Source organism: Alligator mississippiensis, chromosome 1, assembly GCF_030867095.1.
Source record: "Alligator mississippiensis isolate rAllMis1 chromosome 1, rAllMis1, whole genome shotgun sequence".
In the NCBI taxonomy this organism is placed as follows: Eukaryota; Metazoa; Chordata; order Crocodylia; family Alligatoridae; genus Alligator; species Alligator mississippiensis.
Window position 1 is genome coordinate 2,478,710 of NC_081824.1, and position 25,346 is coordinate 2,504,055.

General features: G+C 50.4%; 2 protein-coding genes and 2 non-coding genes across 4 annotated transcripts in view; 3 read left to right on the forward strand and 1 right to left on the reverse strand.

Annotated features, from left to right (window-relative positions):
• The window catches only part of LOC102566400 (zinc finger protein 493), a 185,284-nt gene that overhangs the window by 83,637 nt on the left and 76,301 nt on the right, over positions 1-25,346 (reverse strand). The window lies entirely within an intron of this gene.
• The window catches only part of LOC102576684 (zinc finger protein 724), an 89,624-nt gene that overhangs the window by 33,814 nt on the left and 30,464 nt on the right, over positions 1-25,346 (forward strand). The gene's annotated exons all lie outside the window — the stretch shown is intronic.
• TRNAG-CCC (transfer RNA glycine (anticodon CCC)) lies at positions 3,045-3,115 on the forward strand. Its single transcript has one exon. It is a non-coding gene; the product is annotated as a tRNA-Gly (tRNA).
• Positions 14,756-14,826, forward strand: TRNAG-UCC (transfer RNA glycine (anticodon UCC)). The gene has a single exon. It is a non-coding gene; the product is annotated as a tRNA-Gly (tRNA).

Here is a 25,346-nt window from a genome sequence, read left to right on the forward strand (position 1 = left end):
ATCCCAACTCCCTCCCCCAATCCACATTCCTCCAAATTCTTCTTATCTCTACAAAGAGACATAAACGCTTGCGCATACATCAATTCCACCCATTTACCATTCTGCCGGCAGAACAAAATCAATTGTAAGATGGTATTTTAATTAACACTTCCCTCTCGAGGCCAATATACTTTATCATCTAGCTGATAGCGTGGCCACGCAGTTTCACAGAAGAATTTAGCTTTCTTCTTAGTCATAGGATCCTCACCAAACTCTGCCCAATGTCCCAATACACAAGAGAGGGGGGTACATTTCCTAACCTTACTGTTAATAGTACCCATCTCAGGGCTGCCTTCCCGGTTCTGACCGTCCGACCTACCTGGGATCCAGGGATCTGTTCTTAGTCCTTGTCCTCACAGGGGAAAAAATCACTGGTCTTGGACTCGGGCCAGACAGAATACTTACAGAAATAATCCCAGGCAGACGTACTGACGGTAGGCCTTATGCCCTTTCTTCCCTCTCACCCAGGTGCCTGTTACTGATACTTTCACTCTATGGCGTTGCACCGTTGGGCTACTGCCGCCTCAGCGATCCAGCTTCTCCTGAAACAAAAGTCTCACCGGGAAAAGAAATCCCGGGGCGCGCTCGACATTTGATAAGGAAAAGCAGATCAGCTGGTCGTCAGTTAGTCCGGGCAAAGCTTATCTACGGCAGTCCCATCTGGGTCGCCAAAAACTGTTAGGCCCCAGCTCAAGTCTGGGTTCGTGCCCGGTGTGCAAAGGCCAATAAAGATACCAGGGGTGAAAGTATAAAAAAGATTTATTGCTAGCAATAAAAGGTGCAAGCGGAATAATCTCACTGAACAAGCACAGCAGATATGCAATACTGAGCCCCTTATATACAAGAGACTGAATCTTCATAAGCATCCTTGTTTGCTAATTGGTTATAAAGGAGTGACGCAAGGAGTTCTTTACTGAGCATGTCTCTATACCTGTGTTTTAGCTATGTATCTCATTAACGTACATATATGTTTCATTAGCATATATCTTCCCCGCCTCGGGGTGTGATTTTTAATATTTTAATGAGCTCTTTGTCCCAGTACCTCTGATTCTGTTTTTGTTTTCAAGCTTCCTCTATCTAAGACTGTCTGCTCCTTATCATTGCAGATGGGCATTCGTCACATAACATTCACTTTTTCTTAGGCTTTGCATAGTAGTTTCTAGGTCGAACCTTACACATGCACACCAGCCTCTGGCTTCTTTACTACTTATTCCATCCAGGAAGAGCAGAAAGCAACTGGAGATGCTTCCTCAGCCTGATGAGGGACATGTATACCCAAAAGCTTGCAAGAAGTTGTCCACCTATTTGAGTTGGTGTTATAAAAGATATCAGATTTACCCAAGGGACCTTGTCACTCTTCGGCTGGCATTCAGGCTCCCTCACTCAACCTGTGGGCTGACTTACAGGATCTAATCTTTTCTGGGTGGTTTCTGAGGAATTCATGACCTGCATCTATGGAAGGAAAGCTAAAGACAGTAGGAGGGTGCCAGAGTTTAGAAAGGGTAGTGGAACAGCATGAGGTAGGAATGAAACCCAGGACAAATTCTTAAAGCACAGCTTTGCTTACCCCTAAACCACACATGAAGTCTGGGGCTTGTGGTTACTGCTTAAGGGCAAGGGAAGGAGCTGCACACGTCCCCTTTCCTCCTCTTCTGCAGATGGCTAGAGGACTCTTTCTGAAGCCTTGCCCAGTCGGAGGAGTGGATTTGTTCAGGCTGCCTCACCAGCCTGAGCAGCTCTTCCCCACAGACACTTGGGGAGTCTTGGGGACTGGCTGCCCTGGGCAGGTGGCCTCTGGCAAGGCTTCTTCACACAGCCATGAGGCACTTTCTGTACTGGTTCTGTGGTGTAATGGCCAGCACCCTGGACTCTGAATCCAGTAATCCGAGTTCAAGTCTCAGCAGAACCTCTGGCTTGTTCTTCTTGCAGTGCCAGCTCTTTTGCAAAGAGGTGGCTTGGCTTGGCTCTCTCCTGAATTTCCCTCTCCTTTCGTCTTCCCCACATTTGCAGGGGTGTGCAAAATACAGCCTATCGCCTGGATCTGGCCCACAGCATGAAACTTTTAAGTCTACAGATTGGGGAGCAGTCCAAGCTGTGGCACATGCAGCCAGTCCCACCACCGTGGGCACTCAGTTTCCCCCTGCCCCACTGGCAGCAACACTGAGCATCAGCAGCCAGATGCTGCTCCCCACCTGCCATGGCCCCATCACATCCCCTCGCCTGAGCCTGGCCTGCCTGCTGGGTCCTCAGCCAGGCCCCATGGGATCCCGCCAGTCCACCCATTCTGCCTGGCATCCCCAGCAGTGGGGTTGACATGGACACATCCGGGTCAGATAGGATTAATTGCCCTCTGCCCCTCTCCACACATCCGAGCCAGGTCAACACCTCATCCTATCCTGCAGCGTCCAACTGGATCAACTCCCCCAACTCAGATTAGCAGGTGAGATACATGCATTTTTGTGTCACTGGTATGCCATGGGTGCACAAGTGTGTAGCACTGATTGTGTGATAAGTGTGTTGTAACAACAGTGGAAGGAAGCCCTGGGCCCTTGGAGCTGGGAACTCACGCTCTCCTCTCCCGCACTGAGGGGAGATGCCGAGAGGAGGCAAACTCCCCATGAAAGCTGTTCTGCTCGGGGCTCTCTCTCCTTCGCTCCATGATTGTCTCCTTCCTCTTGCCCTGGGGCCAGGGAAGGATTCCTGCAAGAATCAAGACAGGAAAAGGAAAAGGAGCAGCCAAATGCCCGGCCTGTGGCACAGACACCAGACAGGCGGGGGTCTCTGTGATGTCCATCCAGGCCTTTTTTCTACTGCAGGCTGTTTCTTAAAGTTCTGGCCAGTGATGCTTGATCAGCTTTGGATCATGAGATTGAAGATTACCCTAAACCTTGGGCTTGTTTCTCCTTGAAGTGAATCAGAATGGAGGGAAGGGTTTACCATTACCTTTTCTTTTCGAGGACTTGGAAAAAATATTCAGGACTTGGACAAGACTTTCTTGATAGCAAGCATTGGTGGTTCAATGGCAGAATTCCTGCTTCCCAAGCAGGAGACCTGGGTTCAATTCCCAGCCAATGCAAAAACTCCAAGTGAGTATTTTGCAGGCCTTAACAACTTATTCTAGTCCTCCACACAGAAGCTTGTTGGTGACTTCCACTGCAGCATGGAGGGGGATCATCCAGATCGTATCAGCTCTGGGATGTGTCTTTCACAGCATGGCCCCGGCTGCTTGGCACCCAGCACCACCCGTGTCAGATTGTGCAGGCCTGGTGGCATACACCTTTGGGCATGACTGGACCGATTTTGCTGTTACCAAGGGACATGACACCACTAGCAGGGGCCGTGCACGCTCAGGCCAGCTCCATGGAGAGAGGAGAAGTGGAGCTGCGTGAACCTGGTAATGAGCCTAAAATGCTGTCACCGTTCATATCCTCACCAGCTATTTCTTAAGTTCTCAGCAGTTCAGGTCGTGTGTCGCTGGGAGCCATGTCTTGATACTTTGCTCACTGGCTGCCTGCTGCTGCACCAACGGACCAAGCAGGGCTAAAACCCACCCAGAAAAAGCATGCCCATGACATACACAGAGTTGCACAGGTGGACCCAGAGCCCCCTGCCTGGCTGCACTGCCCTTGCCTGGCCCCAACTGTCCCAGCTGAACCCCCCTGATTGACGGCACCAAACTCTGCAACATGATTATCCCCCTAATGCCATTAATTTGCTTTCTAGTTTTATGTGAACCCGACAAGGGGTGTTTGTCCCTGGCTGTCCCATGCTGTGGTTGCTAAAGTGTCCCAGGTGAACCTGCTACATGGTGTCAAAAGTCGCAGCAGTTGTGGAGCGTGTCACTGTCCAGACTTTGCCCAGACACTATGGAGTGGGAGCAGGGTGAACTTCCCCTGGCTGGGTCACCTCAAAACCTATAAATAAAGTGCACAGCTTCCCAGGGCACCCCTGATCTATCTGAGATGGCTGATGGTGGTGGGAGAATGGAGCAGATGAGGCGTGTGGGCCTAGGTCCTATTGGACCTTCACTGAAAGAAAAAGCCTGGTGTGGGGCCAGGGGAGACTGGCTGCCATCGCTGGGGAGAGATGCAGACCCTGCTCTAACAGTGTGTGAGCACACATGCACATGTGCACAGACACACAAGGAGATAGAAACACTGACACACAGACCCATACAGTCAGACACACACGCGCACACACAGTGATACACATAGACACAGATACAGAATTCATCATCCAGCGCAGGGTGACAAGGGCCTGCAACAAGGTGGTAGCCCTACACTTCAAGAGGGCCCCCCTGGCTCACCAAGGACATCTGGGAATGCCTGGTTGCCAAAAAGGCGGCGTACACCCGGTGGAAGGGGGGGGCTATCTCCAAAGAGGAGTATACCTCCACCGCTCGGGCCTGTAGGGGGGCTGTTAGGAAAGCTAAGGCGGACATAGAGCTAGGACTAGTGTCAAAGATCAAAGATAATAAAAAGTCCTTTTTCAAATATATAGGGAGGATAAAGAAGGCACCAGGAAATGTGTGGCCCCTGCAAGGTACGCTGGGCAATCTGGTGGCTGCGCCAGAGGAGAAGGCAGACCTCTTTAACAAATTCTGCACCTAGGTTTTCTTGCGCAGGGACCGGGATTCCCCCACCATGATTCAAGACGGACTCGAGGGGAACGCCTCCAGACCTAAGGTTGAGGAGGACCGGATTAGAGTGCTTCTGGAGGGGCTGGACGTGTTCAAGTCAGCAGATCCAGATGCTCTCCACCCCAGGGTGTTGAGGGAGCTAGCAGGGGTTATTGCTGGGCCTTTGGCACGGCTTTACTAGTGCTCGTGGTGCTTGGGCCAGGTGCCAGATGATTGGAAGATAGCCAATGTGGTCCCCATCTTTAAGAAAGGGAGGAGGGAGGACCCGGGCAACTATAGGCCCTTCAGTCTTACCTCAATCCTGGGGAAACTCTTTGAGAAGATCATCAAGGAGCACATCTGTGATGGGCCGGCATCGGGGATGATGCTCAAGGGCAACCAGCACAGTTTCATTAGGGGCAGGTCATGTCAGACCAACCTGATTGCCTTTTACGATCAGGTCACAAAAGCATTGGATGCAGGTGTCGCCGTGGATGTAGTCTTTCTGGACTTCAGCAAGGCCTTTGACATTGTCAACCACCCCGTCCTCAGTAAAAAACTAGGCGACTGTGGCATTGATGCCTACACGGTCAGACGGATTGCAAATTGGCTGAAGGGTCATACTCAGAGGGTGGTGGTGGACGGGTCATATTTGACCTGAGGGGAAGTGGGCAGCGGAGTCCCCCCAGGGCTCGGTCCTTGGGCCTGCGCTGTTCAATTTCTTTATCAGCAATTGGGACGATGGGGTGAAAAGCAACCTGTTCAAATTTGCTGATGATACGAAAATTTGGGGTCAGGTGGGCATGTTAGCAGGGAGGGAAAGACTGCAGCAAGACCTGGATAGGTTGCAAGGGTGGGCTAACAAAAACAGGATGCGTTTCAATACAGACAAGTGCAGGGTGCTGCACTTGGGCAGTAGTAACCGGCAGCACACTTATAAGATGGGAAACTCCCTTCTTGAGAGCACGGAGGCAGAAAGGGATCTTGGAGTCATCACTGACTCCAAGATGAACATGGGCTGACAGTGCGGGGTCACGGTCGGCAGGGCTAACCGGACCCTATCGTGCATCCACAGGTGCATCTCAAGTAGGGCCAAGGAGGTGATCCTCCCCCTTTATGTGACACTGGTCAGGCCACAGCTGGAGTACTGTGTCCAGTTCTGGGCACCCCACTTCAGGAGGGATGTGGACAACATTGAGAGGGTCCAGAGGAGGGCCACCCGCATGACCCGGGGACAGCAGGGCAGACCCTACAATGAGAGGCTACAGGACCTGAACCTGTTCAGCCTCCACAAGAGAAGGCTGGGGGGGACCTGGTGACTGTCTATAAACTCAGTAGGGGGGACCAGAAGTGTTTGGGGGAGAGCTTGTTTCCCCTAGCGCCCCCCAGGAAAACAAGGAATAACGGCCAGAAGTTGCTGGAGAGTAGATTTAGATTAGACATCCGTAGGAACTACTTCACAGTCAGGGTGTCTAGGATCTGGAACCAACTTCCAAGGGAAGCGGTGCTGGCTCCTACCCTGGGGGTCTTCAAGAAGCGGCTCGATGCCTACCTGGCTGGGGTCATTTGAGCCCAGTTTTCCTCCTGCCCAGGCAGGGGGTCGGACTTGTAGATCTGCAAGGTCCCTTCCCACCCGACTTCTATGATTCAATGATTCTATGGCAGCCCTCCAAGTATTTGAAGACTGCTATCATCATCTTTGTACCCTTGGCACATGTAGCAGCAGGGTGGGGTAGAATTCCTTCCTAACCCCATGGGGCAACCAGCAAGGCCCAGAAACCTGGGAAACACCCATAGTAGATCCTAAGCATTGCTATGCCTAGATGTTCCCCTACCAGTGGCTGTCCAACCTTTTCAGGGGATATGATACACCTCGACATCAGTAGATGTGATATGGTCTCCCACACCATTTGTACACACTAAGGAACTCTGGGTTGGATGAATGGACTCTATGGTGGATAGAAAACCATTGGGATGGCTGGGCTCAAAGGGTAGCAGTCAATGGCTCAATGTCTAGATGGAAGCCATTTTAAAGTGGAGTTCCCCAAGGGTTGGTCCTGGGACTGGCTTGGTTCAATATCTTCATCAACAATCTGGAAGATGGGATGAAGTGCACCCTCAGCAAGTTTATGGATGACACCAAGCTGCGGGGAGAAGTAGGTGCATAGATTTCATAGATGTAAGGGATGGAAGGGACCTCATAAGATCATCAGGTCCAGCCCCGTGCCCAAGGGGCAAGAAGTCAGCTGGGGTCAGACAACCCCAGCAAGATAAACATCCAGGCATTCCTTGATATCCAGAGTAGGTGCTTGTACCACTTCTAGGGGAAGTCTATTCCAGGCTCTGGAGGCTCGGATGGTAAAGAAGTTTTTCCTTATGTCTAAAAAGGCATTCCAGCAGTTTGTGACCATTAGATCTTGTCTTCCCTTGGGGTGCGTCCCAGTTCCTGATGCACACCCCTGATGTACTTACAGGCTGCCACCAAGTCACCCTTGAGCCTTTGCTTCTCCAGGCTGAAGAGTGGCAAGCCTCTCAGCCTCTTCTCATAAGGCCTGTTTTCTTGTCCTCTAATCATGCATGTGGCTGTCCTCTGGACTCTCTCAAACTTCTCCATATCCTTTCTAAAGTGCAGAGCCCAGAACTGGATACAATACTCCAGCTGTGGCCTCACCAAGGCCGAGTAAAGTGAGAGGATGACTTCTTGGGTCTGGCTTGAGGTGACTCTGTAGATGCAAGCTAGAGTTTTATTTGGTTTGGGAGCTGTGGCCTAGCATTGATGGCTCATGTTCATCTTGTGATCAATCATGACCCCCAAGTCTCTTTTGGTCATGGTGCTAGTGAGTGTAGCACTGCCTAGCCTATAGCTATGATGTGGGTTTTTTCTCCTGAGGTGGAGCACCTTGCATTTCTCCTTGTTGAATGTCATCAGGTTTTGATCCACCCACCTTGCGAGCCTGTCCAGGTTGGTCTGAATTGCCAGCCTATCCTTTAGCTTGACCGCACATCCCCTTAATTTGGTGTCATCTGTGAATTTAGCCAGTCTGCTTCCGACACCTGAATCCAGATGATTTATGAATATATTAAAGAGTACTGATCCAAATCCTGAGCCCTGGAGGACACCACTGGTCACCATGCATGTTGACTCAGTTCCATCAACTATCACTCTCTGAGTCTGACCAGAGAGCCAGTTCCCCATCCATAAGGTTGTTGAGGCGACAATTCTCCAATTTTAACATGAGGACATCATGGGAGACCAAGTCAAAGGCTTTATTGAAATCCAAATATATGAGATCAACCTCTTCTCCTTTGTCCAGGTGTTGCATCACCTGGTCATAGAAGGAAATGACATTGGTCAGGCAAGACCTACCCGCAATGAAGCCATGTTAGCTAATCTCTCAGAATGTTGCCCTGTAAGGCTGTGTGAAGCTTTGGTCCCTGATTCAATTTGGCGGCGATTTGGCCCAATTTGGTGGCTGAGTCTCTGAATCTGTATTGAATCAGGAGACCCTTTAATCTCATTGAATCAGAACCCTCCAAATCTATTCAGAGACATTCGGCGATTCAACCATAGACACAGCTTTAAATGTTTTTCCTACATGACTCAAGGTACCAGGTGGCTCCTGAATTCTGTAATGCTGGGGTGGATGGAGAATTACACAGCAGCGCAGGGGGCTCCCCAGTGTGCTCGGTAGCAGACCTGGAAGTGAACCAGAAGCACTTCCAGTCCACTTCTCGGTCCACCAGGGAGAGTGCTGCCTCCACCTCTGTGGCCCCTGGCTCGGCAACTGGTGCCCTCTGGGTTGGGGGGACACCTGGGGTCCCCCCACAGCCAATTGCTGAGCCAGGGAGGGCATGGGGGAGAGGGCTGCACACTCTCCAGCAGACCCAGAAGTGGACTGGAAGTACTTCCAGTCCACTTCTGGGTTTGCCACTGAGTATGTCACCCCCCCTTGCTCCTGCGGGACACTCCATCCACCCCAGCATCACAGCACTCATGAGCTGCGCCTGGTACCTCAAGGTATGTAGAAAAAACTTTTAAAGCTGTGTCTATGGCTGAATCACTGATTCTCTGAATCAGCATTGAATCTTCAGATTCAGAGTCGGCCGAATTGAATTGGGGATAGTGATCTGAATCAACTAATTGAATCACTGTCCCTGATTCAGGCCTGAATCGAATATAGCCTACTTTGCACAACCCTATTATTGCCCTGCTGTTGTTGATGGATTTTTTTGATGATTTTTTCCTAGATCTTTCCAGGGATTGAGGTCGAACTGATTGGCCTGTAATTCCCTGGATCTTCCTTCCTTCCTTTCTTAAAGATAGGCATTTTCCAATCTTCTGGAACCTCTCCCAAGTGCCACAGGTTTTCACATATCTTTGTCATTGGTCATGCTATGATGTCAGCCAACTCTTTTAGCACTCTTGGGTTCATTCCATCTGGGCCAGCTGACTTATGAATGTCTAGCCTCTCAAGCTATTCCCTCACAAAATCTTTACCAACTATAGGTGTATATTCTCCCTTACCCTGGTAGTCCTGCATGTAACAGCTGCAAAGTCTTGCTTGTCTGCAAGCTGAATGGGTGAACTATGCCTAAGAACTTTGCAAGAAAGGAATAAAAAAGTTTGCAGAGGATGAAATAACTTTTTCAAATGGAGGGTATGTTGTGCACAATGCACGTTTTTTACTGGAGAATTTGAATTGTAACCAGAGCCCCCATTGCAATTCTTGGGCTCTGATTAACTACTATGGAGCCAAAAAAGCTGATGGAGGGGAAAAACAGCTGGGGAAAGAAACTGCAGGAGAACTACACCAGCCCGGAGAGAGGGGCAGAGAATCAGCCCTGCGCCCTGCAAAGGGAACGAAGCTGAAGCTTGCTGGGGAGCAGACTACAGGACAGAGGAGATCCTGAGTCATCTGAGGAGAAAGTGATTCCCACCCAGGTCAGAGCTGTGCAATCAAGGACACAGGTACCCAGAGAAAGAGTGGGGAGGGGTTGGTAAACTGTCTGGGAGCTGGGAGGAGCTGCCTGGTCAGGGAAGAGGGAAGTCCTCTGTTTGGGTTGGAAAGGCTTGTACTGCAGGGACAGAGGCCTGCAGAGAGAACCCCCTGTCTGCATGTGGAGGTGCTGGGGAGAGAGAGAGAGAGAGCGAGAGCCCAGAGAGGGAGTGGGATGTGAGAATCCCAAATCTGCATGGGTGTGTAATGTGACACTTAACCCCTCATTTTTTCAGGAGGCATATTTTTCAGAAGGAAACTAAAGAAACAAGCCTATTGCCTGCAGTGGCTGATCGGAGACTTTTATTTTTTGGTGAGTTACCAAGAAAGAGCAAAGAGTCCACCTTTCCTGGAACAGCAGAAGCCTCCCTCTGTCACCTAGTGGTGGATCATAGTTAAAGCTGTATTGCCATTTATTTTTATGGGAAAGGGAGTGTGACCAAAGGGAAATCAACCGGGGGGGGCTTTTTAAAAGTGTATAACCAGGTGAATGTAATCATTGAGGTAGTTTGATGCAAGCGGGACCATCCAGTGTGGTGAAATTATTTGTCTGTTGTCACAGTTGTAAATTCTATTCAAATTGCTGGTTTTATTATTAACTATTGATATTATACACACACACCCACACCCACACACACATATATTTCTTCTCTTGATTAATCATTTCTGTATATACTTGTGTATACTAGAGAAACCCATTTGTATATTGGACTTAAAGTAAATTCTTGGGCAGTGAGGTTGAGGGACACAACTCTCCAAGGGACAACTCAGTCAGCAGACCTACTGACGGGGTTCCCAGGGCTACTGGCACCCTGAGGATCCCAAATCTGGTATATTGTCCAGCCTAGTGAGCCAGCAAGGGTTACATGTGTCTGGTCAGGCAGAGTGGGTTCTAGCTGTCTCCCGATGTCCTCCTTCAGCCGCCTCACCAGTGCCTGCACATCTGGTGACAGTGGCCTGTCCCAGCCAGGAACATTGATCCCCTGGAACTTCTCCATTTGGTTCTCTAGTTCCCTCACTATGGGGATCACCTGGCTGAGGAGGGCATCACCAGTGCTAAGGGTCTTGGTGGCCTTGAGGAAGGGCTTGAGGACCACCAAGATCTGGGAGAAGGTACCCCACTCAGCTCTGTTCAGGGGGCTCTGATCCTGATCTCCCCAAGCAAGGCCATCTCATGGATGGTCTTCTGTTGCTCCACCAGCCTCTTGAGCATCAGGTATGTGAAGTTCCACCGAGTCTCCACATCCTGCATGATTTTGTGCTGTGGGATGTTCAGCTCTGTTTGTTTGTCCCACCACATTTTGCTCCCCTTGATGCTGTGGTGGAAGTAGCCTGCCACCTTCCTGCATTTGGAAATGAGTTTGCTGGTGGTGCTGGCGCTGTTACTGGCAGCCATGTCCCCCTCCAAGGTGTGTCCCTGACAATGAGGTTGAACTAATGTGCCACACAACAGATGCCAACAAAGATGGAATCACAGGCCATCTTGACTATATTGGCCTCGCTGGTGACCATGAACCCACGGGTAAACTCACCCTGCCCAGTGAATCACCTCTGCACCAAGCGTAAGTTCATCACGGGGGCACAGAAGGGAATTGGTGAGGATTTATTCAGCAAGGCGCCCCCGGGGGTTACAAGAAACAATGGCCACAAGCTAGCAGAGAGCAGATTTAGACTGGACATTAGGAAGAACTTCTTCACAGTTCGAGTGGCCAAGGTCTGGACCGGGCTCCCAAGGGAGGTGGTGCTCCCCCCTACCATGGGGGTCTTTAAGAGGAGGTTAGATGAGTATCTAGCTGGGGTCATCTAGACCCAGCACTCTTTCCTGCTTATGCAGGGGGTCGGACTTGATGATCTATTGAGGTCCCTTCCGACCCTAGCATCTATGAATCTATGAATCTATGGACATCTTTAGCCAACAATTCAACCCTAATCAGGGACAGTGATTATATTTGTTAATTCAGATCACTGTCCCTGATCACTGTCACTGAAGCTGTGATGCTGGGGCAGATGGAGCATCCCACAGGAGTGTGGGGGGGGGGGGGGCCTCCATGTGTTCTGCTGTGAGCTTGGAGGTGGACCAGAAGTTCTTCCGGTTACTTCTGGGTCCACTGGGAAGCATGCTGCTCTCCCCCCACCAATGATTCACTGACTTGCCAGTCAGCCACGGGGGGATGCTGGGTGCCCTCCCCAGACTCAGGAGACACTAGTCACCAAGTCAGGTGGGTGCAGGGGAGGGCCCCCAGCATGCTTCCTGGTGGACCCGAAAGAGGACCAGAAGTGCTTCTGGTCCACTTCCGGGTCTGCTACCAAGCAAGTTGGGGGGCACCCCCCGTGTTCCTGTGGGACTCTCCATGAGTAGATCATCAAGTCTGACCCCCTGCCATGGCAGGACAGAGTACTGGGGTCAAACAACCCCGGCAAGGTGTTCATCTAGCCTCCTCTTAAAGGCCCCCAGGGTAGGAGCCAGCACCACTTCTCTTGGAAGTTGGTTCCAGATCCTAGCCGCCCTGACAGTGAAGGAGCGCCTCCTGATGTCTAGCCTGGATCTACCCTCTGCCAGCTTGTGACCGTTATTTCTAGTCACTCTTGGTAGTGCTCGGGGAAACAGGGACTCCCCCAGTGCCTGCTGGTCCCCCCTGACTAGTTTGTAAATGACCACTAGATCCCCCCTCAGCCTTCTCTTGTGGAGGCAGAACCAGTTCAGGTCTCGTAGCCTCTCCTCGTAGGGTCTGCCCTGCTGCCCCGATCATGCGAGTGGCCTCCTCTGGACCCTCTCCATGCTGTCCACATCCCTCCTGAAGTGCAGCTCCTAGAACTGGACGCAGTACTCCACCTGTGGCCTGACCAGTGTCTCATAGAGGGGGAGGATCACCTCCTTGGACCTGCTCGAGATGCATCTGTGCATGCATGACAAGGTGCGGTTGGCCTTCCTGACCACGTCCCCACACTGTCGGCCCATGTTCATTTTGGCATCAATAATGACTCCAAGATCCTTTTCTGCCTCTGCGCTGACTAGAAGGGAGTTCCCCAGCCTGTAGGTCTGCTGCTGGTTCTTCCTCCCCAGGTGCAGCACCTTGCACTTGTCAGTGTTGAACCCCATCCTGTTCTCATCTGCCCACCCCTGTACCCTGTCTAGGTCCAATTGCAGCCTATTCCTCCCTTCTAGCGTGCCCACTTCCCCCCACATCTTAGTGTCATCTGCGAATTTGAACAGGGTGCTTTTTACACCCCCGTCCAAATCGCTGTTAAAGATGTTGAACAGTGTGGGCCCGAGGACCGAGCCCTGGGGAACCCCACTGCCCACATCCCACCAGGTTAAATAAGAGCCATCCACCACCACTCTCTGGGTGCAGCCCTCCAGCCGACTAATGACAGATTTAACTGTGTAGGAGTTGACACCACAGTTCCCTAGTTTTTTAATAAGAATGGGGTGAGAGACAGTGTCGAAGGCCTTCCTGAAGTCCAGAAAGACTACGTCCACTGTGACACCTGCGTCCAAGAATTTTGTGATCTGGTCATAGAAAGCCACCAGGTTGGCCTGACAGGACTTGCCCCTAATGAACCCATGTTGGTTGCCCCTAAGCATAATCTCCCCTGCTGGCCCTTCGCGGATATGTGCCAAGATAATTCTCTCAAAAAGCTTACCCAGGACCGAGGTACGACTGACTGGCTTATAGTTTTCTGGGTCCTCCTTCCTCCCTTTTTTGAAAATGGGAACCACATTGGCCCTTTTCCACTCCTCTGGCACCACACCAGACCTCCATGAGTGCTCATAGTTTCATAGTCTCATAGTAGCTAGGGTCATGAGGGACCTGAACAGATCATCTAGCCTGACCCCCTGCCACAGGCAGGAATGAATGCTGGGTTCACAAGACCCCAGACAGGTGATCATCCAACCTCCTCTTGAATTTGCCCAAGGTAGGGGCGAGGACCACTTCCCTGGGAAGTTGGTTCCAGATTTTGGCCACCCGAACTGTAAAATATTGCCTTCTGATCTCCAACCTAAACCTATTCTCCATCAGCTTATTACCAAAATTGGACTGGGGCAGCCAAAGACTCAGTGTTCCTCTGCCCCACTATCAGAAACACTGAGCATCAGCAGCCAGATGCTGCTCCGCACCTGCCATGGCCCCATCACATCCACTCAACTGAGCCTGGCCTGCCTGCTGGGTCCTCAGCCAGGCCCCATGGGATCCCGCGAGTCCACCCATTTCGTCTGGCATCCCCAGCAGTGGGTTTGAAATGAACACATCTGGGTTAGAAAGGATTAATTGCCCTCCACCACCCTTCCGCACCTCCAAACTGGGTCAGCACCCCATCCTGTCCTGTCGTGCCTGGCTGGACCAACTCCCCCAAATCTGATTAGCAGGTGATACACATGCATTTTTGTGTTGTTGATATGCAATGGGTGCACGAGCGTGTAGCACTGATTGTTTGACAAGTGTGTTGTAACAAAGGTGGAAGGAAGCCCTGGGCCCTTGGAGCTGGGAACTCGTGCTCTCCTCTCCCGCACTGAGGGGAGATGCCGATAGGAGGCAAACTCCCCATGAAAGCTGTTCTGCTCGGGGCTCTCTCTCCTTCACTCCATGATCATTTCCATCCTCTTGTCCTGGGGCCAGGGAAGGATTCCTGCAAGAATCGAGACAGAAAAAGGAAAAGGAGCAGCCAAATGCCCTGCCTGTGGCACAGACACCAGACAGGCGGGGGTCTCTGCCAGGTCCATCCAGCCCCTTGGGCGCCCACATCCCGGATGCTTTTAATCACTGCAGGATCCCCGCAGCACCCATTGCAGGGAAGGAGGGAGTCACGTGGAGAGCAGGAGCTCAGAAAGGAATTTGGGGTCCTCATGGCAGCCAAGACAAAGAAACAAACACACAAAAGGTAGCCCAATCACTTCCCCATGGTTATAGTGTTTTCCTCTTTTTCTACTGCAGGCTTTTCTTTCAGTTGTGGCCAGTGATGCTTGATCAGCTTTGGATCACAAGAGTGAAGATCACCCAAAACTTTGCACTTGTTTCTCCTTTGAGTGAATCAGAATGGAAGGAAGGGTCAGCTTTATCTTTTCTTTTTCAGGATTTGGACAATGCTCTTATGGCATTAAGCATTGGTGGTTCAATGGTAGAATTCCTGCTTTCCATGCAGGAGACCTGGGTTCAATTCCCAGCCAATGCAGAGGCTGCAGGTCAGTTCTTTGCATGCCTTAAGAACCTAATCAAGTTTGTGACAGAGATGCTTGTTCATAACTTTCACAAAGTTCTTGACTTAAAAAAGAAAAGCAGATCTTCCACTCTAAAGATCTCAGAGTAGATCAGTGTGTTTTGTAATTATTGATTCCTTTTTAAAACTTCTGAATTTATCTTATGGATCATGTATAAATTTATACACAACTAGTAGTACTAATAGTGTGTGGCACCATTAAAAAAATCTCATGGCACTCCAGAGTGCCTAATCACCCTGGCTGAAGAATTACTCCTCTAGCTTATTTCTACAGCACTGAGAGGATGCTACAAACAAAAACAAGATGAACAAAAGTAAAGCCTTCACCCCATGCCTTGCCTAACAAAGAAAATGAATAGCGCAAGAAAGAGAAACCCCATATATTTAATGCCTTAATTTTATTTCAGTCGTGACAAAAAGGTCACCTGTTTCTTGAAAAACACAGTCAGCAGTAAGGAAAGGGTAGGAGGGAATGAGAGGGAACTTCAGAGCTGGATTCTGGCTGGGACTGCCGGCACCCTGGACATTAAATCATAAATTGCAGTTCAAAATTGAGTGGAGCCATAGCTCAGGTCTTTCCATTCTGAACAGTGGTGACGTGTAAGGGTTGCACAGGAATGTATGTGGACCCCCTGAGAGTGCTGGTGCATCCCCTGACAGGCTGTGCTCCCTGCTTAGGTGACAGGCAGGGGGGGCAGGCAGGAGCGTGGGTGCTCCCACTGCAAGCACCAGCCTGGGAATGGGAGTGCTGGATGAAGCACTGTGGCCACTCCCAGGAGTGCCGTGGCCACTTCTGGGAGCTCCGCGGCCACTTCTGGGAGTGCTGTGGCTGCTTCCTGGTTGGTGAGATTAGCCGTGGGGGGACCCACCCCAGTCACTGACTGGTCTCTGGGGGGGCACATGCCCCCCGACTAAGGTGGCACAAGTCACCCATGATCCTGAAATACCTCACCTTTGCCTCGGTCCCCTTTCACTGCCTTTTTCTATTTTCTAGCCCCCTTCACACCTATCTTGCCTCCCTTTGCCTATTTTTTGTCTTTGGCAAAACTCTGGGGATGCTTGCAGAAAGTGTGTTGACTCTGTATCACTCCCCAGGGATGGCTGTTTCCCCAGAGTCAGGCATAAAGTACCACAAAGGCCTTTTTATTCAGAAAGTAAAGCAACACCTCAGCAAAGGAATTCTGCCCCCTCCCTTCCTCACCACCACAACCACAGAGCATGCTTCACTTTGCAACATAGAAGAGAAACCCTGGGGAGACCCTGTTTTCTGGACATGGACAGACATCCCTGCAAGGCCTAAAATTAAACCCTGCTGTGCAAAAAAAAACTTGTCTGCACTGCCCCAAGGCTGCCGTCAGGAACAATCCCCTCCACCCACTCTGTTCAGTGCTCACTTCAAATCAAGGTGCTGTGGTCACCAGAGAGGGGAACTTGAGTCCATGACCCCAAGCAAAGAGTCTGAAAACAGGTTGGGACATGGAGAGAAGAGACACTGGGAAAAGTGTGCTGTAGGACTCTTTAGAACTTGGAAACTGAGTGGATCTAATCCATCTACAGCAGGGGTGGGCAAAATACAGCCCATGGGCCAGATCCAACCCACTAGGCCATTCTATTTGGCCTGCAGGGCCCCTAAATTATTTAGAAAATTTATAAAATTAATATTTATCTGCTTCTGGCTGCCTGGCAAAGATGACAGAACCAGGGGCAGTAGGATCCAGGGAAAGCCAGCAGCAGTACCCAGCAGCCCTGTAGCAAGGCCCACCCACTGCCCCGCCCCGCCCCTCCTTTCCCCTCCCCTCCCTTCCTTTCCCCTCCCAATCCCCTACAATTGGAAGCCTCTGCCCAGCAAAGACTTCTGGTTTGGGATGGTGGGGCTGTTCCCTCCTCCCTCTACCCAAATGAGAAATTCAGATAAGAGTGGAGTGGGGTGGAGAGGCAGGGGAGGACTGCAGGCAATCACCCCAGTCCTCGGGGCCAGGCAGGCTCCTGCTGAGTCCTGTGGGCAGGAAAGTGGGGGAAGTGGTGGCAGGCAGGGGCAAGTGGGAGTGAGCAGGCACACAGGAGTAAAGCGACAGCTTGACAGGAGCATGGGGCCTGCACCGGTGTGCCAGAGCCAGGGCCAGCAGGAGGGGCATCAGGAGCACAGAGCCTGGGCCAGAAGGAGCTCTATGGAGCCAGTCTGGGTTGCACCAGCAGGGAGAGGGGGGAGCCAGCCCAGCTCCATAGAGCCCCTGCCCGCAGGTCACTCTGGCACCACTTCAGTCCTGGGAAAATATTTTGAAAAATGTGTTAAGATTCATAGATGTTAGGGTCGGAAGGGACCTCAATAGATCATCGAGTCCGACCCCCTGCATAAGCAGGAAAGAGTGCTGGGTCTAGATGACCCCAGCTAGATACTCGTCTAACCTCCTCTTGAAGACCCCCAGGGTAGGGGAGAGCACCACCTCCCTTGGGAGCCCGGTCCAGACCTTGGCCACTCTACAGTGAAGAAGTTCTTCCTAATGTCCAATCTAAATCTGCTCTCTGCTAGCTTGTGGCCATTGTTTCTTGTAACCCCCGGGGGCGCCTTGGTGAGTAAATACTCACCAATTCCCTGCTGTGCCCCCGTGATGAACTTATAGGCAGCCACAAGGTCTCCTCTCAACCTTCTCTTGCGGAGGCTGAAAAGATCCAGTTTCTCTAGTCTCTCCTCGTAGGGCTTGGTCTGCAAGCCCTTAACCATACGAGTTGCCCTTCTCTGGACCCTCTCCAGGTTATCCACATCTCTCTTGAAGTGCAGCGCCCAGAATTGCACGCAGTACTCCAACTGCGGTCTGACCAGCGCCCGATAGAGGGGAAGTATCACCTCCCTGGACCTATTCGTCATGCATCTGCTGATGCACGATAAAGTGCCATTGGCTTTTCTGATGGCTTCGTCACACTGCCGGCTCATGTTCATCTTGGAGTCCACTAGGACTCCAACATCCCTTTCCACCTCCGTGCCACCCAGCAGGTCATTCCCTAGGCTGTAGGTGTGCTGGACATTTTTCCTCCCTAGGTGCAGCACTTTGCATTTCTCCTTGTTGAACTGCATCCTGTTGTTTTCTGCCCACTTGTCCAACCTGTCCAGGTCTGCTTGCAGCTGTTCCCTGCCCTCCGTCGTGTCCACATCTCCCCATAGCTTTGTGTCATCTGCAAACTTGGACAGAGTACATTTCACTCCCTCGTCCAAGTCGCTGATGAAGACATTAAAGAGTATCGGTCCAAGGACCGAGCCCTGCGGGACCCCACTGCCCACACCCTTCCAGGTCGAAACCGACCCATCTGCCACGACTCTCTGGGTGTGACCCTGTAGCCAATTCGCCACCCACCGGACTGTGTAGTCGTCCACATCACAGCCTCTTAACTTGTTCACCAGTATGGGGTGGGATACCGTATTGAAGGCCTTCCTGAAGTCTAAGTATACGACATCCACCCCTCCTCCTGTGTCCAGGCGTTTCGTAACCTGGTCATAGAAAGAGACTAGGTTGGTCAGGCACGATCTGCCTGCCACGAACCCGTGCTGGTTTCCCCTCAGCATAATTTGTCCTGCCGGGCTCTCACAAATGTGAGCCTTGATAATTTTTTCAAAGACTTTGCCAAGGATAGAGGTGAGACTGACTGGCCTATAGTTGCCCGGGTCCTCCTTCCTCCCCTTTTTGAAAATGGGGACCACGTTGGCCCTTTTCCAGTCCTCCGGGACTTGGCCCGTGCGCCATGAGCATTCGAATATTCCCGCCAGTGGCTCTGCAATGATGTTGGTCAGTGCCTTCAGCACCCTCGGATGGAGCCCATCCGGGCCTGCCGACTTAAAGGCATCCAGTTCTTCCAAATGACTCTGCACCATCTCACGGTCTATGCATGGTAGTCTGTTACTACTCTTTTACTTGGGTTGCCATCCTCAGCTCCATGGTAGCTTTGGCCCGTCTAACTGCCTCCCTACAAGCACGAGCAGAGGAGGAATATTCGTCTTCTGGGCACTGATTCAGGAGGTCCATGAATTCCCTATTGAGCCAAGGGGGTCTCCCAGCCAAAGATACCATGGAGCTGAGGATGGCAACCTAAGTAAAAGACAACAAGAAATTGTTTTTTAGATATATTGGGAGTAAAAGGAAGGCCCAGGGAGGAATAGGACCCCTGCTAAATGGGCAGAAACAATTGGTGACGGACAGGGGGGACAAGGCTGAACTCCTCAATGAGTTCTTTGCCCCCGTGTTCCTAAGTGAGGGGCACGACAAGTCTCTCACTGGGGTTGTAGAGAGGCAGCAGCAAGGCGCCAGACTACCATGCATGGTTAGGGGCCTGGAGAATAGGCCTCATGGGGAGAGACTCGGGGAACTGGGTCTGTTCAGTCTGAGTAAGAGAAGGCTGAGAGGTGACTTGAAAGACGCCTACAAGTGTGTCACGGGTGAGCACCATGATTCATAGATTCATAGACATTAGGGCTGGAAGGGACATCAGAAGATCATCGAGTCCAACCCCCTGCCCAAGGGCAGGAAGTCAGCAGGGATTATAGTATCCCAGCAAGAAAAACATCCAAATGTCTCTTGAAGGCGTTCAAAGTAGGTGCTTAAACCACCTCTGATGGCAGGCTATATCATAGCTCTCAGCCTGTCGTCATAAGGTCTGTTCTCCTGACCTCTAGCCATGTGCGTGGCTCTTCTCTGCACACTCTCAAGCTTCTTCACATCCTTTTTGAATTGCGGGGCCCAAAACTGGATGCAGTACTCCAGCTGCAGCCTCACCAAGGCCGAGTACAACAGGCGAATGACATCCTGGGATTTGCTTAAGAAACATCTATGGATGAAAGCCAGTGTTTTGCTCACTTTACTAGCTGCAGCATCGCATTGGTGGCTCATGTTCATCTTGTGGTCAATCATGACCCCCAAGTCATAGATTCATAGATTCATAGATGTTAGGGTCGGAAGGGACCTCAATAGATCATCGAGTCCGACCCCCTGCATAGGCAGGAAAGAGTGCTGGGTCTAGATGACCCCAGCTAGATGCCTATCCAACCTCCTCTTGAAGACCCCCAGGGTAGGAGAGAGCACCACCTCCCTTGGGAGCCCATTCCAGACCTTGGCCACTCGAACTGGGAAGAAGTTCTTCCTAATGTCCAGTCTAAATCTGCTCTCTGCTAGCTTGTGGCCATTATTTCTTGTAACCCCCGGGGGCGCCTTGGTGAATAAATCCTCACCAATTCCCTTCTGTGCCCCCGTGATGAACTTATAGGCAGCCACAAGGTCGCCTCTCAACCTTCTCTTGCGGAGGCTGAAAAGGTCCAGGTGCCTGAGTCTCTCCTCGTAGGGCTTGGCCTGCAAGCCCTTAACCATATGAGCGGTCCTTCTCTGGACCCTCTCCAGGTTCTCCACATCCCTCTTGAAGTGCGGTGCCCAGAATTGCATGCAGTACTCCAACTGCGGTCTGACCAGTGCCCGATAGAGGGGAAGTATCACCTCCTTGGACCTATTCGTCATGCATCTGCTGATGCACGATAAAGTGCCATTAGCTTTTCTTTTTGTCCCTTTCGTCCATAGTGCTAGTCAGCATAGCACTGCCAAGCCTATAAGCATGCTGCAGGTTTTTCTTCCTAGGTGGGGAACCTTGCATTTTTCAATGTTAAATACCATCAGGTTCTTGTCCACCCATTTTGTGAGCCTGTGAAGGTCAGCCTGGATCACCTTCCTGTACTCAGGTATGGACACTTTACCCCAGAGTTTGGTGTTATCGGCAAACTTGGCCAGTCGGCTTCTGATACCAATGTCCACATCATTAATGAAGATGTTGAATAGTATAGGCTGAAGACAGAGCCTTGAGGGACCCCACTGGTCACAGGGCACCATGATGATTGACTTCTGATAACCACCACCCTCTGGGTCTGACCACGGAGCCAATTCCCCAGCCAGCAGATCATGGTGAGGCCGAGGCTGCAGTTAGCCAGTTTTGCTAAGAGGTGATCATGGGATACCAGATTGAAGGCTTTTTTAAGTCAAGATATACAACATCAGTCTCCTTTCCCATGATAGGTCACCTGGTCATAAAAGGAAATAAGATTGGTTAAGCAAGACCTACCTGCAACAAACCCGTGCTGGCTATCCTTCAGGATGTTGCCATTGGCAAGTCTGTTAAGAATGGCCTCTTCAATAACCTTCTCTAAGACCTTCCCTGGGATAGAGGTCCGGCTGATGGACCTGTAGTTCCCCAGATCCACTTTCCTCCCTGTCTTGAAGATAGGCACCACATTGGCCTTCTTCCAATCTTCGGGCACTTCACCAGAGCACCAGGAGTTCTTGAAGATCCGTGCCAGGGGCTGGGCTATGACGCTGGCCAGCCCCTTGAGTACCCTGGGGTGAAGATTGTCAGGGCCAGCTGACTTGAAGGTATCCAGCCTCTCAAGGTGTTCCTTCACAAGGTTAGCATTGATGGAGGGTAAGGAATCTCCCTCACCCTGGCCTCCCTGTCCCATAATGGGCAGGGGCGTCCCATGGGACTGGTGAAAGACTGACGCAAAGTACCCATTTAGCAAGTTAGCTTTTTCCTGGGTATCGGTTGTCAGTTGTCCCATCTGGTATAGCAGAGGTCCAATGTTGCCCTTGCTTTTCCTCCGGCTCCCCACATATCTAAAAAAGGGCTTTTCATTGTCCTTGATACTTGTAGCTAGTTGGAGTTCTGTCACAGCCTTGGCTTTCCTGGTTCACTCCCTGCAGGTCTGGACCAGTGCAGAGTATTTCTCCTTGGATGTGGATCCCATCCTCCATCCTTTGTAGGTCTTTCTTTTTAGATGCAGGAGGTCCACTAGTTCCCTGGAGAGCCAAGGGGGATGCTGTGCCCTTTTGCTGCCTTTCCTCTGAGATGGAATAGACTTTGCTTGTGTATCCAGGATCACTCCTTTGAGGAGGAACCACTCAACTTGAACTCCCTTCCCCTTTGGGTTGTGGCCCTTTAGGGCCTCACTGGCAAGCCTCCTGAGCTTGTCAAAGTCAGCTTTCCTGAAGTCGAGGACTTCTGTATTGCTGATCTAGGGAAGCAACTCTTTAGGAAGGCATGTCAAGGGAGGACAAGGCCCAATGGGCACAAGCTGATAGAGGGTAAATTCAGGCTGGACATAAAAAAATCCTTTTTTCTTTGTAAGGGTCACCAGAGTCTGTAATGCACTCCCAGCAGAGCTGGTGCAGTTGCCATCCTTGGAGGTTTCATGGATTCATAGACATTAGGGCTGGAAGGGACCTCACAAGATCATCTGGTCCAGCCCCCTACCCTAGGTGCAGGATGTCAGCTAAGGTCAAAGGACCCCAGCAAGATAAGCATCCAAGTGTTTCTTAAAGGAATCCAGAGTAGGTGTTGCACAAATTACCAATTAACTCAATTGACAAGTAAGACCTTATGGGGGGATAAGGCAAATGCCGTGTTTATTAAAACTACAAGAACATTAAAGACATCACATACCTACACACACTCACTATCACCCTGAAGATGTTATAGATCCCAAAGTCCATTCCTCACTTCTACACTTAGGTGGCCAGCCTAGTGAGCATGAGCGATTAGGAACGAGGCATACGGATGTGTCTGTCTTCCAGTGAAGTTTTGTAGAATGTCTCCCACTTCTTGCTGCTAAGTCTCTCTCCTTTATAGGGGTGATCAAGTTGGTGTTAGGTGACTGGTCCACCTTTCCTGACTACGTAGCTTCTTTGTCTAAAATCTCAGTACTTTTCCATTCTGACAAGCAGTTAGGCTCCTGAGTCATTGTCTTTCGTGTTGATCTTCAATCATTCTGTTTACAATGTTCTTCCGTTATCACTGGTGTGGGCTGTGTCTGGAGTCTCTAGCTTTGAAATGTTGCAGACCTTGTCTTCAGTCTTATCTTTTCTGTTTATCTTTATTCTTTGCCTGGGGCAGGCTGGATTCTGAATTTACCTCTTCAGCCTCTTCTTAGCATAGCTCACCATTGGGTAACTTATTTGTTAACACATAGCTTATTTCTGCTCTTATCAATCACTTTACACTCATTCATACATACATACAAGTATCATAAAGAAAAATACAAAAAGAAATAATACTTGTTTTGCTATATAAAAAATCATAAATTCATAGATTGTAGAGTCAGAAGGGACCCAATGGATCATTGTGTCTGACCCCCTGCCCCTGGCAGGAAAGAGGACCTAAGTCAGATGACCCCAGCCAGGTGACTGTCAAGCCTCCTCTTGAAGACCTCCGAGCTAGATGACAGCACCACCTCTCTTGGCAGCCCGTTCCAGACTCTGGCCACTCTTATTGTAAAAAATTTCTTCCTAATGTCTAACCTGAATCTACTCTCCACTAGTTTGCACCCATTATTCCTAGTTACTCCCTGGGGTGCTCTGGTAAACAGCGCATCCCCAATTCCCTGCTGTCCTCCCCTGATAAATTTATAGATGGCTACAAGGTCACCCCTCAGCCATCTTTTGTATAGGCTGAAGAGATCTAGATCTCTCAACCTCACCTCATAGGGTCTTACATGGAGACCACTAATCATGTGAGTGTCCCTCCTCTGAACCCTCTCCAGATCCTCCGTGTCCCTCTTGACGTGCGGTGCCCAAAACTGGACACAGTACTCCAACTGCAGCCTGACTAATGCTGCATAGAGGGAGAGCATCATCTCCTTCAATCTGTTGGTCATGCATCTGCTAATATATGACAAGGTGTGTTTGGACTTCGATGGCCTCATTGCACTGCCGGCTCACATTCATCTTGGAGTCAGCTATGACTCCAAGATCTTTCTCAGCCTCTGAGCTGCTGAGGAGGTCATCCATCTCACAACCTGAAGGTGTGCTGGGGATTCCTTCTTCCTAGGTGGAGTACCTTACATTTATCTTTGTTGAATTGCATCCTATTACATTCCACCCATTGATCTAACCTGTCCAGGTGGGCCTGTATCTGCTTCCTGCCCTCTGGTGTATTAACTTTGCCCCATAACAAGATATTAAAGTACAATAATAAGCTTAATTTATAATAGCAAACTTAAAATGGCTAAGTCTCCTCCGGACTCTCTCAAGCTTCTCCATGTACTTTTTGAGTTGTGGAGCCCAGAATTGGATGCGGTACTCTAGTTGTGGCCTCACCAAGGCTGAGTACAATGGGAAGATGACATCTTGTGACTTGCTTGAGAAGCATCGGTGGATGCAAACCAGAGTTTTGTTCATTTTGCCAGCTGCAGTATTGCATTGGTGGCTCATATTTATCTTGTGGTCAATCATGACCCCCAAGTCCCTTTTGGCTGTGGTGCTAGCAAGCGTAGAACTGCCGAACCTATAAGCATGCTGCGGGTTTTTCTTTCCAAGGTGGAGTACCTTGAATTTTTCAGTGTTGAATACCATCAGGTTTTCATCCACACATTTTCTGAGCCTGTCAAGGTTGGCCCAGATCATCATCCTGTCCTTGGGTATGAACGCTTTACTCCAAAGTTTGGTGTCATCAGCAAACTTGGCCAGTCTGCTTCTGATACTAATGTTCACATCATTAATAAAGATGTTAAAGAGCATAGGCCCAAGGACCCCACTGGTCAGCACACCACAAAGGTTGACTTCTGTCAACTACCACTCTCTGAGTCCGTCCTTGGAGCCAATTCCCCAGCCATCAGACTGTGATGTAGCTGAGGCCACAGTTGGCCAATTTTTCTATGATATGATCATGGGACACCAGATCGAAGGCTTTTTTAAAATCCAGATCTATGACATCAGTCTCCTCTCCCTTGTCCAGGTGATACGTCACCTGGTTGTAGAAGGAGATGAGATTGATCAGGCAAGACCTACCAACAACAGACCTGTGCTGGCTATCCCTCAGGATGATGCCATCAGCTAGTTTGTCAAGAATGGTCTCTCTGATAATTTTTTCCAAGATCTTCCCCGGGGTAGAGGTCCAGCTGATGGGCCTGTAGTTCCTTAGATCTACTTTCCTCCCTTTCTTGAGGATAGGCATCATATTGGCCTTCTTCCAGTCTTTGGGCATTTTACCTGAGCACCACAAGTTCTCGAAGATCTGTGCCAGTGGCTGTGCTATGATGCATGCTAGCTCCTTAGGTACCTTGGGGTGTAAACTGTCTCAACCAGCTGACCTGAAGGTGTCCCACCTCTTAAGGTGTTCCTTTACATGGTCTACATTGATGAAGGGTAACAATTCTCCCTCACCCTGGCCATCCAGTGCCATATTGAGGAAGGCCATCCATTGGGGCTGGTGAAAAACCTATGCAAAATACCCATTAAGCAGGCTGGCTTTTTCCTGGGTGTCAGTCATCCATTCTCCTTTCTGGTTTAGCAGGGGTCTAGTGTTGCCCTTGCTTTTCCTCTGGCTCCCCACATATGTAAAAAAGGGTTTTTTATTGTCCTTGATACACATAGCCCATTGGAGTTCAGTCGCAGCCTTGGCTTTCCTGGTTCGCTCCCTGCAGGTCCGGACCAGCGCAGAATACTCCTTCTTCGAGG